We start from the raw sequence: 17830 nt of genomic DNA, 5'->3' as shown, positions 1-17830 counted from the left end.
GAGGGGATTGATAATGAGGGGGGATTGATAATGAGGGGGAGGGGATTGATAATGAGGGTGGATTGATAATGAGGGGGGAGAGGATTGATAATGAGGGTGGATTGATAATGAGGGGGAGGGGATTGATAATGAGGGGGGAGAGGATTGATAATGAGGGGGGATTGATAATGAGGGGGAGGGGATTGATAATGACGGGGGGTGGGTGATAATTAGGGGGGTTGGGGATTGATAATGAGGGGGGGATTGATAATCACGGGGGGTGGGTGATAATTAGGGGGGTTGGGGATTGATAATGAGGGGGGGGATTGATAATGAGGGGGGGATTGATATGAGGGGGTAGGGATTGATAATGAGGGGGGAGAGGATTGATAATGAGGGGGGATTGATAATGAGGGGGGGATTGATAATGACGGGGGGTGATAATTAGGGGGGTTGGGGATTGATAATGAGGGGGGAGAGGATTGATAATGAGGGGGGATTGATAATGAGGGGGAGGGGATTGATAATGACGGGGGGGTGATAATTAGGGGGGTTGGGGATTGATAATGAGGGGCCGTGCTTCCTGCTGATGTTTGGAGACTTCCATATTTCTCTTTCTTCGTCACAAGCCGTCTGGAGCCTCATTGATTTCGGCAGCCTGGTGTCAGGCGTGTGCGCTAAAGCCCCAGGGAAATCATCGGTGTCTTCAGATGAATGGTTTATGGAGTCACATAAATCTCTGACCGGGGGGCGCCGAGGCTCCAGAATATCTTCCCCTGATGACCCCGGAGAAACTGCGGATCCACAAGATAAAATGATTATGTAAATGGTCAATAAAAGAGAAGATAAAATTGTATCAGAAGGTGTCAAGAAAGGACAATCCCTTTAAATGTGCATAACGTTCATGAATGAACCAAAAATGGGTGTGTATACTTTTGCAACTGTACTTCCGTGCTTCCAAAAGTAAGAATAAAAACAGTTTTTGACCCGTTTTGTGTATACAGCTCCGGCGCAGAGATACAGTGCCTTGCGAAAGTATTCAGCCCCTTGAATTTTTCAGCCTTTTCCCACATTTCAGGCTTCAAACATAAAGATAAAATGTTAATGTTCTGGTGAAGAATCAACAACAAGTGACACAATTGTGAAGCTGAAGGAAATTTGTTGCTTATTTTAAACTTTTATAAAACAAATAAATAACTGTAAATTGTGGCGTGCAATATTATTCATCCCCTGTAAGTGAATACTTTGTAGCGCCCCCTTTTGCTGCGATTACAGCTGCAGTCTCTTGGGGTATGTGTCTATCAGTTTTGCACATGGAGAGGTGAAATTCTCGCCCATTCTTCCTTTGTAAACAGCTGGAGCTGAGTGAGGTTGGATGGAGGCGTTTGTGAACAGCAGTTTTCAGCTCTTTCCACAGATTCTCAATTGGGTTCAGGTCTGGGCTGTGACTTGGCCATTCTAACACCTGGATACGGTTATTTGTGAACCATTCCATTGTAGATTTTGCTTTGTTTTGGATCATTGTCTTGTTGGAAGACAAATCTCTGTCCCAGTCTCAGGTCTTTTGCAGACTCCAACAGGTTTTCTTCAAGAATGGTCCTGTATTTGGCTCCATCCATCTTCTTATCAATTTTACCCATCTTCCCTGACCCTGCTGAAGAAAAGCAGGCCCAAACCATGATGCTGCCACCACCATGTTTGACAGTGGGGATGGTGTGTTCAGGGTGATGAGTTGTGTTGCTTTTACGCCAAACATATCGTTTGGCATTGTGCCCAAATTGTTTGATTTTGGTTTCATCTGACCAGAGCACCTTCTTCCACATGTTTGGTGTCTCCAGGTGGCTTGTGGCAAACTTTAAAAAATACTTTTTATGGCAATCTTTGAGAAATGGCTTTCTTCTTGCCACTCTTCCATAAAGGCCAGATTTGTGCAGTGTAAGACTGATTGTTGTGCTATGGACAGACTCTCCCTCCTTAGCTGTAGATCTCTGCAGATCATCCAGAGGGATCATGGGCCTCTTGGCTGCATCTCTGATCAGTCTTCTCCTTGTGTGAGATGACAGTTTGGATGGACGGCCGGGTCTTGGGAGATTTGCAGTGGTATGATACTCCTTTTATGAAGGACCACAGGTTCTCTATGGGGTTCAGATTATTTTTTCATCTTTTACACCTTTACTGGCCAGCCACGCTGTGGAGTAGTTGGATGCATGTGATGGAGCATTGTCCTGCATGAAAATCATGTTTTTCTTGAACGATACCGACTTCTTCCTGTGCCACTGCTTGACGAAGTTGTCTTACAGAAACTGGCAGTAGGTCTGGGAGTTGCGCTTCACTCCATCCTCAACCTGAAAAGGTCCCACAAGTTGATCTTTGCTGACCCCAGCCCACACCAGTGCCCACCTCCACCTTGCTGGCGTCTGAGTTGGAGTGGAGCTCTCTGCCCTTTACTGATCCAGCCTCTGGCCCGTCCATCTGCCCATCAAGAGTCACTCATTTCATCAGTCCATAAAACCTGTGAAGAATCAGTCTTCAGATATTTCTTGGCCCAGTCTTGAGGTTTTATCTCATGTTTCTTGGTCAGAGGTGGTGGTTTTCAGCCTTCCTTACCTTGGCCTGTTCCAGAGTATGGCACACCTTGTGCTTTTTGATGCTCCAGTAACGTTGCAGCTCTGAAATATGGACAAACTGGTGGCAAATGGCATCTTGGCAGCTTCTCGCTTGATTTTCCTCAATTCATGGGCAGTTATTTTGCGCTTTTTTTGCCCAGCACGCTTCTTGCGACCCTCCCTGTTGGCTATTTGCCATGAAACGCTTGATTGTTCGGTGATCACGCTTCAAACGTTTGGCAATTTCAAGACTGCTGCGTCCCTCTGCAAGACATCGCACAATATGGACTTTTCAGAGCCCGTCACATCTCTCTTCTGACCCATTTGGCAAAGGCAAGGAAGTTGCCTAATAATTAAGCACCCCTTATATAGGGTGTTGATGTCATTACACCGCACCCCTCCTCATTACAGAGATGCACATCACCAGAGTTACTTCATTGGTAGTTGGCGCTCAGCCTATACAGCTTGGAGTAGGACGACATGTATAACAAGTGTCGTGATCAAAATACTCATCTGCCTAATAATTCTGCACACAGTGTATAATGGTAACATTCTATGATTCTTTACTTCTAATATTCTAGGATTCTATGATTCTATAACCGTTGTTCCCGATGAATCGCACCACTACCCACCCCTCCGTTGCATACTGCCCACCCCTCCGTTGCATACTGCCCACCCCTCCGTTGTATACTGCCCACCCCTCCGTTGCATACTGCCCACCCCTCCGTTGCACACTACCCACCCCTCCGTTGCACACTGCCCACCCCTCCGTTGCATACTGCCCACCCCTCCGTTGCACACTACCCACCCCTCCGTTGCATACTACCCACCCCTCTGTTGCATACTACCCACCCCTCCGTTGCATACTACCCACCCCTCCGTTGCATACTACCCACCCCTCCGTTGCATACTACCCACCCCTCCGTTGCATACTACCCACCCCTCCGTTGCATACTACCCACCCCTCCGTTGCATACTACCCACCCCTCCGTTGCATACTGCCCACCCCTCCGTTGCATACTACCCACCCCTCCGTTGCATACTACCCACCCCTCCGTTGCATACTACCCACCCCTCCGTTGCATACTACCCACCCCTCCGTTGCACACTACCCACCCCTCCGTTGCATACTACCCACCCCTCCGTTGCATACTACCCACCCCTCCGTTGCATACTGCCCACCCCTCCGTTGCATACTACCCATCCCTCCGTTGCATACTACCCACCCCTCCGTTGCATACTACCCACCCCTCCGTTGCATACTACCCACCCCTCCGTTACATACTGCCCACCCCTCTGTTGCATACTACCCATCCCTCTGTTGCATACTACCCATCCCTCCGTTGCATACTACCCACCCCTCCGTTGCATACTACCCACCCCTCCGTTGCATACTACCCACCCCTCCGTTGCATACTACCCACCCCTCCGTTGCATACTGCCCACCCCTCTGTTGCATAATACCCACCCCTCCGTTGCATACTACCCACCCCTCTGTTGTATAATACCCACCCCTCCGTTGCATACTACCCACCCCTCTGTTGCATACTACCCACCCCTCCGTTGCATACTACCCACCCCTCCGTTGCATACTACCCACCCCTCCGTTGCATACTGCCCACTCCTCCGTTGCATACTGCCCACCCCTCCGTTGCATACTGCCCACCCCTCCGTTGCATACTACCCACCCCTCCGTTGCATACTACCCACCCCTCCGTTGCATACTGCCCACCCCTCCGTTGTATACTGCCCACCCCTCCGTTGCATACTACCCACCCCTCCGTTGCATACTACCCACCCCTCCGTTGCATACTACCCACCCCTCCGTTGCATACTGCCCACCCCTCCGTTGCATACTACCCACCCCTCCGTTGCATACTGCCCACCCCTCCGTTGCATACTGCCCACCCCTCCGTTGCATACTGCCCAGACATTATTAGAGATGGGATGTTTTTCCATCCCATGTATTAACCCTGAGATCACCCATCTCTCCTGTGGCGTGTGACCCGATCTGTCCAATCACTCACATAACACAATGATAAATCCAAATATATACATTATGATCTGTGCCCACCTATACTGTGCACCGGGGTCACCTCATCCCTGGACCGTCAATGGTATAAATGCGGGATCAGGCGGCACAAGTCGCACTTTTTAGTAGGGGATTAGGGCACTGTCTTTCGTCCCTCTTCTCTTTATGCATGTACAAAACACAATAAAGAGCAATTAGTAAAGTTTACACATCGTTTATATAATTGTTACATTTCTCTGAATTTTTGTGTCGTGTTTTTATAACACTGTTCTTTTTGACCTTTAAAATATGTATTGAGGGGGTGGGGGGTGTGTGTGTGGGGTCTGACTTGTTGATTGCTTTTTCCAGACCCCCTTCCCGGGGCGATCATTTCTCCATAGCGGCTTTTATTTGGGGGTGCCGCTGAAGGGTCATTGTCGCTGGAGGTCTCAGTTGAAGACTTCCCAGGACGGCAGCTGCGATTTATATTCTGCACATTTCTTTGTAAGAAAAAATCAAGTGTCGCCAGAAAAGATTTGTGATCGCAGCAGAGATGAATTCCGGGGCGGTATTATATTCATCTCTGTGGCGGCAAATCATCCTTTGTGTTATCAAATCCTCTGACCGTGGCGGAGGAACACGGGGTGCGGCGAGAGGCGGCTGCAACACAAAGAGGAGATCCCGAGGCGCTGATCTAGAAGCCCGATTGTGTCCAAAGCTAGAGACTAGAATACACCAGACGGGCAGATTATTGATTCATTTCTTTATACCGGTAACAATATAACTTTATATCGTGCATCATTTTTAATGAGCAGAAAATGGAAATTGCTTCCACTAGGTGGCGACATAACGCAATGTGCAACAGGAAGAGCACAGCCGCTGGCCAGAAGAGGTACTGCAGGCATACCTGCCAGCGGCCTCAGGCTCCTCACAGCACACCCTGTGGTTGGTTGAGGTATTGCAAGTGGAATTTGTTAGCGGCTGTAGCCACATAGTAGCCATTACATAAGGATTAGTAATAGTAAAGAATCTTGGCTTTATTAACATAAAAGGACATTATGTGATTAGATGTGCTATAATTAAAATGTATCAATAACAGCGCCCCATGTGGCCAGATGGGGCATTACAAGTAGATGGAGACGTAATACAAGACCTCCTGTATATTAGAAGCCACAGTTATCCTTTATGCTGGATGTGTCCCATGTCTTCCTCCCTTCCTTAGCATTGGCTTCTGCTCCTTTTTTCCGCCATTAAACCCTCTTCTTTATACAATGTAATTAGTGAGACGTCTTCTTCTCAGCCTCAGACGTCTTATTACTTTCCTATGAGTCTGATCTATGACTTTAATAATGTTTTTAATCAGACGCTTTCACCAGCTGCGCCCGTCACATCATCATCAAACTGCTATTAATCAGTCTAAGAAGTTTTTAGGAAGTGACCGACGGCGCGGAGAAAGCCAAAACCGAGACCGCAGAACGTGAAGCCATGATGACGGTGGGGGGGGGGGGGGGGGTCACTGGTGTGCGGCGGAAACTCCAAGGTTGCTGGGAAGGAAAAGCTTAGAAAACCATGAGTCTGTAGGATCTCCTGTGTGTAAGCCTGTGTAAGTGAGCACTTCTCCTCTGCCGAGATATTCCAACAAGATGCTGTTACACAGCATGATTATTGCACAGGTGCGCCTTAGGCTGGCCAGCATGAATATTGCACAGTTGCCCCTTAGGCTGGCCAGCATGATTATTGCACAGGTGTGCCTTAGGATGGCCAGCATGATTACTGCACAGGTGCGCCTTAGTCTGGCATGCATGATTATTGTACAGGTGCACCTTAGGCTGGCCAGCATGATTATTGCACAGGTGTGCCTTAGCCTGGCCAGCATGATTACTGCATAGGTGTGCCTTAGGCTGGCCCGCATGATTATTGCACAGGTGCGCCTTAGGCTGGCCCACATGATTACTGCAGAGGTGCACCTTAGGCTGGCCACAAAAAAAGGTAATTCTAAAGTGTGCAGTTTTATCACACAGCACAATGCCACAGATGTTGCACGTTTTGATGGAGCGTGCATTTAGCTGCTGACTGCAGGAATGTCTCACCTCTCGTTACATGTCTCACCTCTCGTTACATGTCTCACCTCTCGTTGCATGTGTCACTTATCATTACATGTCTCACCTCTCATTACATGTCTCACCTGTCATTACATGTCTCACCTGTCATTACATGTCTCACCTGTCGTTACATGTCTCACCTCTCGTTACATGTCTCACCTGTCGTTACATGTTTGCCGCCCCCATGCCAGCAGCTGGCGCTGCTAGGATCCAGACCCGCTGCGTGGCTCGAGGGATCCTCCGGACCTGGGGGTCATGCGGACACGCCGAAATAAAAAGGGGGGGGGATGTAGATGTACGGCCTTGGCCGTCTTCAGTTCTTGACGTCACCCACGGTGTGTGGTGAAGTGGGACACCACCGCTGCTGTTGTGGGATACCCGGGGGAGATGTAGTGGCAGCCGGATGTTAACCCCTCCGTGGGTAGGGATGGTTGCACCGGGACCCGGTGTATTGGTGCAAGGGATGGCAATGGCAGGGGCTTGCGCGCCCGGACGTATCAGGGGATGTTTGGTTACTCACAATTAAATGAATCACGCAAGTCTTTTGGTAAACCAAGGTGCTGGTGGCCGGCCGCCGCGGCCGATTGTACTCTGTTCCCCCACCCGGGCTGGTGGTTGCCGTCTCTTCCTGTGCACTAGTTGTGGTTGTGTGTTTGGACTTCCCGGTATGGAACACAGGAGTCCGCTCCCTGCTTGTTGTGTACCTGAGGAGCCGTGCCCGCTGACACTGACCTGTGGGATCTATCGGGCCCTGGCGGTTGTGTCGCGGGCGGAGAGGGGGTTTTGGGGAACGCCGCTCGCCTGGGGAATCTCTGGTGCTTGGGTCCGGTGCTTCTGCTCCTCGGTGGCTCAAGCACGGGGCCGGACCCGGGGGCTCGAGCAGCGCCTCCTCGCTCACGAGTGAAAAGGGGGAGGTTTGGTGGTGGGATGTCGGTTGTGACAACACCCACGGGGTTGTAGTGATGGTGGGCACCACCGCTGCTGGTGACGGGGGTTCCCGGGAGCGATGGCGGGGAGCAGCTGAGGTGTTGGCCCCTCCGTGGGTAGGGGCTGGTGTCCCGGGGCCCGGTAGAAGGGAGCGTGCTGCAGGGCTCAGTGCTGCGGTGCGGTGCCTGATGGCACTGTTGTACTCACAATTGAACCACACAGAGTCACTGGTAAACTAGAAACTGCCGGAGTCCGCAGCCTTCGGTACGGAGGGTGTTTATGTCCCACGCACGGTGCAGCAGACCCCTGTTCTTTCCCTGCAGTCAGGTGCCTCTTTCTCCACTCTTTCTCTTTCTTTCCTCCTCGGCCGGGAACGGGGAGTCCACTCCCCTGCAGTGATCCGGGATCTCTCTCGATACCGGCGGGCCACTACCCTGCCCCGGTCACCTCAAGTCCCTTCCTCACTAACAGCCTGTCCCGGCCCTTTTGGAGCACGCTTCTGTAGCAGCCCGGGAGCTAGAACTCCGGGCTCCTCTCCTCTCCCTCTCCCCACACACTCTGCTCTCGCCCCTCCCCTCCTGCTCAGTTTAGTTCTTACACTGGGGGGGGGTGTCTGTCCTGCTGCACTGGTGTGGGATCAGGTTACCAAGGAGGAGAATGGCCTGCACTTTGCTGGATTTCTGCAGGCTCTGTGACACCCTGGTTTTGCCAGGGCGTCACAGTTGCCCTATCCCTCTCTGTGGGTGGTTGTCTGCTTTTGGGACTTTGGTGGCACTGGACCCGTAGAAGCAAGGTTACTTGCGAAACGGCTGCCATCGTCCGACGTGGCACACCCTCATCCTCCCTCACTACCTGTACCCCTGATGTGATCGTGGAATAAAAAGAAAAATATTTTATTCGACCTTTGGAGTGCGACCTTTCATCTCTTCATTGTGGATCATATAATTATATATGTACAGCCGGTATAACCTGGGCATCTCCTGTATATAATTATATACAGTTAGGTCCAGAAATCTTTGGCCAGTGACACAATTTTCGCGAGTTGGGCTCTGCATGCCACCACATTGGATTTGAAATGAAATCTCTACAACAGAATTCAAGTGCAGATTGTAACGTTTAATTTGAAGGTTTGAACAAAAATATCTGATAGAAATTGTAGGAATTGTACACATTTCTTTACAAACACTCCACATTTTAGGAGGTCAAAAGTAATTCGACAAATAAACCAAACCCAAAAAAAGAATTTTTATTTTCAATATTTTGTTGCGAATCCTTTGGAGGCAATCACTGCCTTAAGTCTGGATCCCATGGACATCCCCAAACGCTGGGTTTCCTCCTTCTTAATGCTTTGCCAGGCCTTTACAGCCGCAGCCTTCAGGTCTTGCTTGTTTGTGGGTCTTTCCGTCTTAAGTCTGGATTTGAGCAAGTGAAATGCATGCTCAATTGGGTTAAGATCTGGTGATTGACTTGGCCATTGCAGAATGTTCCACTTTTTTGCACTCATGAACTCCTGGGTAGCTTTGGCTGTATGCTTGGGGTCATTGTCCATCTGTACTATGAAGCGCCGTCCGATCAACTTTGCGGCATTTGGCTGAATCTGGGCTGAAAGTATATCCCGGTACACTTCAGAATTCATCTGGCTACTCTTGTCTGCTGTTATGTCATCAATAAACACAAGTGACCCAGTGCCATTGAAAGCCATGCATGCCCATGCCATCACGTTGCCTCCACCATGTTTTACAGAGGATGTGGTGTGCCTTGGATCATGTGCCGTTCCCTTTCTTCTCCAAACTTTTTTCTTCCCATCATTCTGGTACAGGTTGATCTTGGTCTCATCTGTCCATAGAATACTTTTCCAGAACTGAGCTGGCTTCATGAGGTGTTTTTCAGCAAATGTAACTCTGGCCTGTCTATTTTTGGAATTGATGAATGGTTTGCATCTAGATGTGAACCCTTTGTATTTACTTTCATGGAGTCTTCTCTTTACTGGTGACTTAGAGACAGATACACCTACTTCACTGAGAGTGTTCTGGACTTCAGTTGATGTTGTGAACGGGTTCTTCTTCACCAAAGAAAGTATGCGGGGATCATCCACCACTGTTGTCATCCGTGGACGCCCAGGCCTTTTTGAGTTCCCAAGCTCATCAGTCAATTCCTTTTTTCTCAGAATGTACCCGACTGTGGATTTTGCTACTCCAAGCATGTCTGCTATCTCTGTGATGGATTTTTTCTTTTTTTTCAGCCTCAGGATGTTCTGCTTCACCTCAATTGAGAGTTCCTTAGACCGCATGTTGTCTGGTCACAGCAACAGCTTCCAAATGCAAAACCACACACCTGTAATCAACCCCAGACCTTTTAACTACTTCATTGATTACAGGTTAACGAGGGAGACGCCTTCAGAGTTAATTGCAGCCCTTAGAGTCCCTTGTCCAATTACTTTTGGTCCCTTAAAAAAGAGGAGGCTATGCATTACAGAGCTATGATTCCTAAACCCTTTCTCCGATTTGGATGAGAAAACTCTCATATTGCAGCTGGGAGTGTGCACTTTCAGCCCATATTATATATAGAATTGTATTTCTGAACATGTTTTTGTAAACAGCTAAAATAACAAAACTTGTGTCACTGTCCAAATATTTCTGGACCTAACTGTATGTACAGCTGGTATAACCTGGGCATCTCCTGTATATAATTATATATGTACAGCCGGTATAACCTGGGCATCTCCTGTATATAATTATATATGTACAGCCGGTATAATCTGGACATCTCCTGTATATAATTATATATGTACAGCCGGTATAACCTGGGCATCTCCTGTATATAATTATATATGTACAGCCGGTATAACCTGGGCATCTGCTGTATATAATTATATATGTACAGCTGGTATAACCTGGACATCTCCTGTATATAATTATATATGTACAGCTGGTATAATCTGGACATCTCCTGTATATAATTATATATGTACAGCCGGTATAACCTGGGCATCTCCTGTGTATAATTATATATGTACAGCCGGTATAACCTGGGCATCTCCTGTATATAATTATATATGTACAGCTGGTATAACCTGGGCATCTCCTGTATATAATTATATATGCACAGCCGGTATAGCCTGGGCATCTCCAGTATATAATTATATATGTTCAGCCGGTATAACCTGGGCATCTCCTGTATATAATTATATATGTATAGCCGGTATAACCTGGGCATCTCCTGTATATAATTATATATATGTACAGCCGGTATAACCTGGGCATCTCCTGTATATAATTATATATGTATAGCCGGTATAACCTGGGCATCTCCTGTATATAATTATATATGTACAGCCGGTATAACCTGGGCATCTCCTGTATATAATTATATATGTACAGCTGGTATAACCTGGGCATCTCCTGTATATAATTATATATGTACAGCCGGTATAACCTGGACATCTCCTGTATATAATTATATATGTACAGCCGGTATAACCTGGGCATCTCCTGTATATAATTATATATGTACAGCCGGTATAGCCTGGGCATCTCCTGTATATAATTATATATGTACAGCCGGTATAACCCGGGCATCTCCTGTATATAATTATATATATGTACAGCCGGTATAACCTGGGCATCTCCTGTATATAATTATATATATGTACAGCTGGTATAACCTGGGCATCTCCTGTATATAATTATATATGTACAGCGGGTATATCCTGAGCATCTCCTGTATATAATTATATATGTACAGCCGGTATAACCTGGGCATCTCCTGTATATAATTATATATGTACAGCTGGTATAACCTGGGCATCTCCTGTATATAATTATATATGTACAGCCGGTATAACCTGGGCATCTCCTGTATATAATTATATATGTACAGCCGGTATAACCCGGGCATCTCCTGTATATAATTATATATGTACAGCTGGTATAACCCGGGCATCTCCTGTATATAATTATATATGTACAGCTGGTATAACCTGGGCATCTCCTGTATATAATTATATATGTACAGCTGGCATAACCTGGGCATCTCCTGTATATAATTATATATGTACAGCTGGTATAACCTGGGCATCTCCTGTATATAATTATATATGTACAGCCGGTATAACCTGGGCATCTCCTGTATATAATTATATATGTACAGCCGGTATAACCTGGGCATCTCCTGTATATAATTATATATGTACAGCTGGTATAACCTGGGCATCTCCTGTATATAATTATATATATGTACAGCCGGTATAACCTGGGCATCTCCTGTATATAATTATATATGTACAGCCGGTATAACCCGGGCATCTCCTGTATATAATTATATATATGTACAGCTGGTATAACCTGGGCATCTCCTGTATATAATTATATATGTACAGCCGGTATAACCTGGGAATCTCCTGTATATAATTATATATGTACAGCCGGTATAACCTGGGCATCTCCTGTATATAATTATATATGTACAGCTGGTATAACCTGGGCATCTCCTGTATATAATTATATATGTACAGCCGGTATAACCTGGGCATCTCCTGTATATAATTATATATGTACAGCCGGTATAACCTGGGCATCTCCTGTATATAATTATATATGTACAGCCGGTATAACCTGAGCATCTCCTGTATATAATTATATATGTACAGCCGGTATAACCTGGGCATCTCCTGTATATAATTATATATGTACAGCCGGTATAACCTGGGCATCTCCTGTATATAATTATATATGTACAGCTGGTATAACCTGGGCATCTCCTGTATATAATTATATATGTACAGCCAGTATAACCTGGGCATCTCCTGTATATAATTATATATGTACAGCCGGTATAACCTGGGCATCTCCTGTATATAATTATATATGTACAGCCGGTATAACCTGGGCATCTCCTGTATATAATTATATATGTACAGCTGGTATAACCTGGCATCTCCTGTATATAATTATATATGTACAGCCGGTATAACCTGGGCATCTCCTGTATATAATTATATATGTACAGCCGGTATAACCTGGGCATCTCCTGTATATAATTATATATGTACAGCCGGTATAACCTGGGCATCTCCTGTATATAATTATATATGTACAGCCGGTATAACCTGGGCATCTCCTGTATATAATTATATATGTACAGCCAGTATATCCTGGGCATCTCCTGTATATAATTATATATGTACAGCTGGTATAACCTGGACATCTCCTGTATATAATTATATATGTACAGCTGGTATAACCTGGGCATCTCCTGTATATAATTATATATGTACAGCTGGTATAACCTGGGCATCTCCTGTATATAATTATATATGTACAGCTGGTATAACCTGGGCATCTCCTGTATATAATTCTATATGTACAGCCGGTTTTATTCACACATCCTCTTATATGGTGATGTGCATGTGCCGGTATAACCTGGGCTTCTCTGCCCTCCTAGTCTCTTTGTATCTCGGCCTCATTATTCCCTGTCGGATATTCCGAGGTCATCGGTGCGGATCTGGGCGCTGATGTCGCTCCTCGTCGTCGGTCACGCGGTTCTCGATTGTTGTTGAATCGTCCTTGATTAATATAAAACATACACAAGATGTCGCATGTGAAGCTTCTCCCACGCGAGACCTTGGCTCCACATAAAAGCCGCTCCGCTCGCACGTCCCCGCTTCGAGGCCGCGGAAGAGAATAGCGCTGTGTACAATGGATGACACGTGAGCGGCGCAACGTCCCCCCCCAGTGCTCAGCCCCCTCCACCCCCGGTGCTCAGCCCCCTCCACCACCAGTAATCAGCCCCCTCCACTCCGGATATTGTGCCACTCTTTATTGAAGGTCCAGCATCTTATTCATGCAGCTGGCGGCTCTGGATGAGCAGAGATATATAGGTGTATCAGAGCTTAGCGGTGATGGGGGTCACCTATAGGGAGCATATGCTTGTCTGTAGCCCCCCAGTTCTGGGGTCCTGGAGTCCGGTACTCCCAAATGTTAATCTCATTCCTGTCTCTGGCTGAGCGGCACCGGCTTCGGTGACTCTGGTCATAATGATGTTACCCATCACTTACTGCATCACGGCACATGGAGCGATATAATCAGCCCAGAGAAAACTGCAAAGGCCGATCTGTCAGGAATCGGGATCAGATGTCAGGAACCGGGATCAGAAGTCAGGAATCAGGATCCGATGTCAGGAATCGGAATCAGATATCAGGAATCAAGATCAGATGTCAGGAATCAGAATCAGATGTCAGGAATCAGGATCAGATGTCAGGAACAGGGATCAGATGTCAGGAATCACGATCAGATGTCAGGAATCGGGATCAGATGTCAGGAATCGGGATCAGATGTCAGGAATCGGGATCAGATGTCAGGAACAGGGATCAGATGTCAGGGATCGGGATCAGATGTCAGGAATCAGGATCAGATGTCAGGAATCAGGATCAGATGTCAGGAATCAGACTCAGATGTCAGTGGGGAGAGATCTCAGGATCTGCCATCTTAGTGCTGAGATTCTGTTACTATTGAATCCACTCTGGGCGATCACACCGAGATCTAGACTGATGCATTTTACCTCCAAAAAACTGCTGACTGGTTCCAGCTTATGGGCGATTGTCTGCAGCGGTCAGCAGCTGATGTGAAATTACAATGCCCAGCATGAAGGTTTGAAGCCACTTTGGGAGTTGTGGCTCCACAATAGCTGGAGATCTGCAGTAGATCTAGACTGTGTGCAATGTGTGTGTCAGGAATCAGGATCAAACATCAGGAATCGGGATCAGATGTCAGGAATCGGGATCAGATGTCAGGAATCGGGATCAGATGTCAGGAATCAGGATCAGATGTCAGGAATCAAGATCAGATGTCAGGAATCAGGATCAAACTTCAGGAATCAAGATCAGATGTCAGGAATCAAGATCAGATGTCAAATATCGGGATCAGATGTCAGGAATCGGGATCAGATGTCAGGAATCGGGATCAGATGTCAGGAATCAGGATCAGATGTCAGGAATCAAGATCAGATGTCAGGAATCAGGATCAAACTTCAGGAATCAAGATCAGATGTCAGGAGTCAAGATCAGATGTCAAATATCGGGATCAGATGTCAGGAATCGGGATCAGATGTCAGGAATCGGGATCAGACGTCAGGAATCAGGATCAAACATCAGGAATCGAGATCAGATGTCAGGAATCAGGATCAGATATCAGGATCAAACATCAGGAATCAAGATCAGATGTCAGGAATCGGGATAAGATGTCAGGAATCAAGATCAGATGTCTATAATCGGGATCAGATGTCAATAATCGGGATCAAATATCAGGAATCAGTATCAGATGTCAGGAATCGGGATCAGATGTCAGGAATCAGGATCAAATGTCAGGAATCAGGATCAAACTTCAGGAATCAAGATCAGATGTCAGGAATCAAGATCAGATGTCAATAATCGGGATCAGATGTCAATAATCGGGATTTGATGTCAGGAATCACGATCAGATGTCAGGAATCGGGATCAGATGTCAGGAATCGGGATTAGATGTCAGGAATCGGGATCAGATGTCAGGAATCGGGATCAGATGTCAGGAATCAAGACCAGATGTCAGGAATCAGGATCAAACTTCAGGAATCAAGATCAGATGTCAGGAATCAAGATCAGATGTCAGGAATCGTGATCAGATGTCAGGAATCGGGATCAAACGTCAGGAATCGGGATCAAACGTCAGGAATCGGGATCAAACGTCAGGAATCGGGATCAGATGTCAGGAATCGGGATCAGATGTCAGGAATCAGGATCAGATGTCAGGAATCAGACTCAGATGTCAGGAATCAGGATCAGATGTCAGGAATCAGACTCAGATGTCAGGAATCAGACTCAGATGTCAGGAATCAGACTCAGATGTCAGCGGGGAGAGATCTCAGGATCTGCCATCTCAGAGCTGAGATTCTGTTACTATTGAATCCAGTCTGGGCGATCACACCGAGATCTAGACTGATGCATTTTACCTCCAAAAAACTGCTGACTGGTTCCAGCTTATGGGCGATTGTCTGCAGCGGTCAGCAGCTGATGTGAAATTACAATGCCCAGCATGAAGGTTTGAAGCCACTTTGGGAGTTGTAGTTCCACAATAGCTGGAGATCTGCAGTAGATCTAGACTGTGTGCAATGTGTGTGTCAGGAATCAGGATCAAACATCAGGAATCAAGATCAGATGTCAGGAATCGGGATCAGATGTCAGGGATCGGGATCAGATGTCAGGAATCGGGATCAGACGTCAGGAATCAAGATCAGATGTCAGGAATCAAGATCAGATGTCAATAATCGGGATCAGATGTCAGGAATCGGGATCAGATGTCAGGAATCGGGATCAGACGTCAGGAATCAGGATCAGATGTCAGGAATCAGGATCAGATGTCAGGAATCGGGATCAGACGTCAGGAATCAGGCTCAGATGTCAGGAATCAGGATCAGATGTCTGGAATCGGGATCAGATGTCAGGAATCGGGATCAGATGTCAGGAATCGGGATCAGACGTCAGGAATCAGGATCAGATGTCAGGAATCAGGATCAGATGTCAGGAATCAGGATCAGATGTCAGGAATCGGGATCAGACGTCAGGAATCAGGCTCAGATGTCAGGAATCGGGATCAGATGTCTGGAATCGGGATCAGATGTCAGGAATCAGGATCAGATGTCAGGAATCAGGATCAAACTTCAGGAATCAAGATCAGATGTCAGGAATCAAGATCAGATGTCAATAATCGGGATCAGATGTCAGGAATCTCGATCAGATGTAAGGAATCAGGATCAGATGTCAGGAATTAGACTCAGATGTCAGGAATCAGGGTGAGATGTCAGCAGGGAGAGATCTCAGGATCTGCCATCTCCGAGCTGAGAGTCTGTTACTATTGAATCCAGTCTGGGCGATCACACCGAGATCTAGACTGATGCATTTTACCTCCAAAAAACTGCTGACTGGTTCCAGCTTATGGGCGATTGTCTGCAGCGGTCAGCAGCTGATGTGAAATTACAATGTCCAGCATGAAGGTTTGAAGCCACTTTGGGAGTTGTAGTTCCACAATAGCTGGAGATCTGCAGCAGATCTAGACTGTGTGCAATTGTAACAAACTCTCAGCTCTGGAGAACACCAGACCTGGTTATAAGCAAAGTTCGCTGACAGCAATCCGAGGCCTGGAATATCGTGTCTTCTCATGGCCCCGTGGGCTCCTGTGGCCACGTGCAGCCGGTGAGGCGGGAGCGGCGGTGCTTCTGCCTTTCCTGTGCCTTTCACCTTGATATCCCCACATCTCCTCTGGAAGGAGCGGGCGCACCGCTCTGCAAACACTGCGGCTAATCAGCGCCTCCAGGAGACACTCTGTGACTTTGCCAACTTCCAGATAACGCTTAATTAATCATATAGGTTAGTGAGGGTCGTATTGTATACGCGGATATCCAAGCCAGCGCCTGTAGCTGTACTGTGCACATACATGTGGCCGTCCAATCAGATTACCTGCTCAGGTGTCCTAAAAAACTGCAAATAAAGTCACCTATGTGCATTACCCCTCCTGACCACCTGGTGTGCTGTTATGTCATTGTAATACCCTACCTGACCACATGGTGTGCTGCTATGTCATTGTTATACCCTACCTGACCACATGGTGTGCTGCTATGTCATTGTTATACCCTACCTGACCACATGGTGTGCTGCTATGTCATTGTTATACCCTACCTGACCACATGGTGTGCTGCTATGTCATTGTTATACCCTACCTGACCACATGGTGTGATGTTATGTGATTGTAATACCCTACCTGACCACATGGTGTGCTGCTATGTCATTGTTATACCCTACCTGACCACATGGTGTGCTGCTATGTCATTGTTATACCCTACCTGACCACATGGTGTGCTGTTATGTGATTGTTATACCCTACCTGACCACATGGTGTGCTGTTATGTGGTTGTAATACCCTACCTGACCACATGGTGTGATGTTATGTGATTGTAATACCCTACCTGACCACATGGTGTGCTGTTATGTCATTGTAATACCCTACCTGACCACATGGTGTGCTGCTATGTCATTGTTATACCCTACCTGACCACATGGTGTGCTGCTATGTCATTGTTATACCCTACCTGACCACATGGTGTGCTGTTATGTGATTGTTATACCCTACCTGACCACATGGTGTGCTGTTATGTCATTGTTATACCCTACCTGACCA

Source organism: Anomaloglossus baeobatrachus, chromosome 2 (assembly GCF_048569485.1).
Source record: "Anomaloglossus baeobatrachus isolate aAnoBae1 chromosome 2, aAnoBae1.hap1, whole genome shotgun sequence".
Classification (NCBI taxonomy): Eukaryota; Metazoa; Chordata; class Amphibia; order Anura; family Aromobatidae; genus Anomaloglossus; species Anomaloglossus baeobatrachus.
This window is presented reverse-complemented; position numbering follows the sequence as displayed.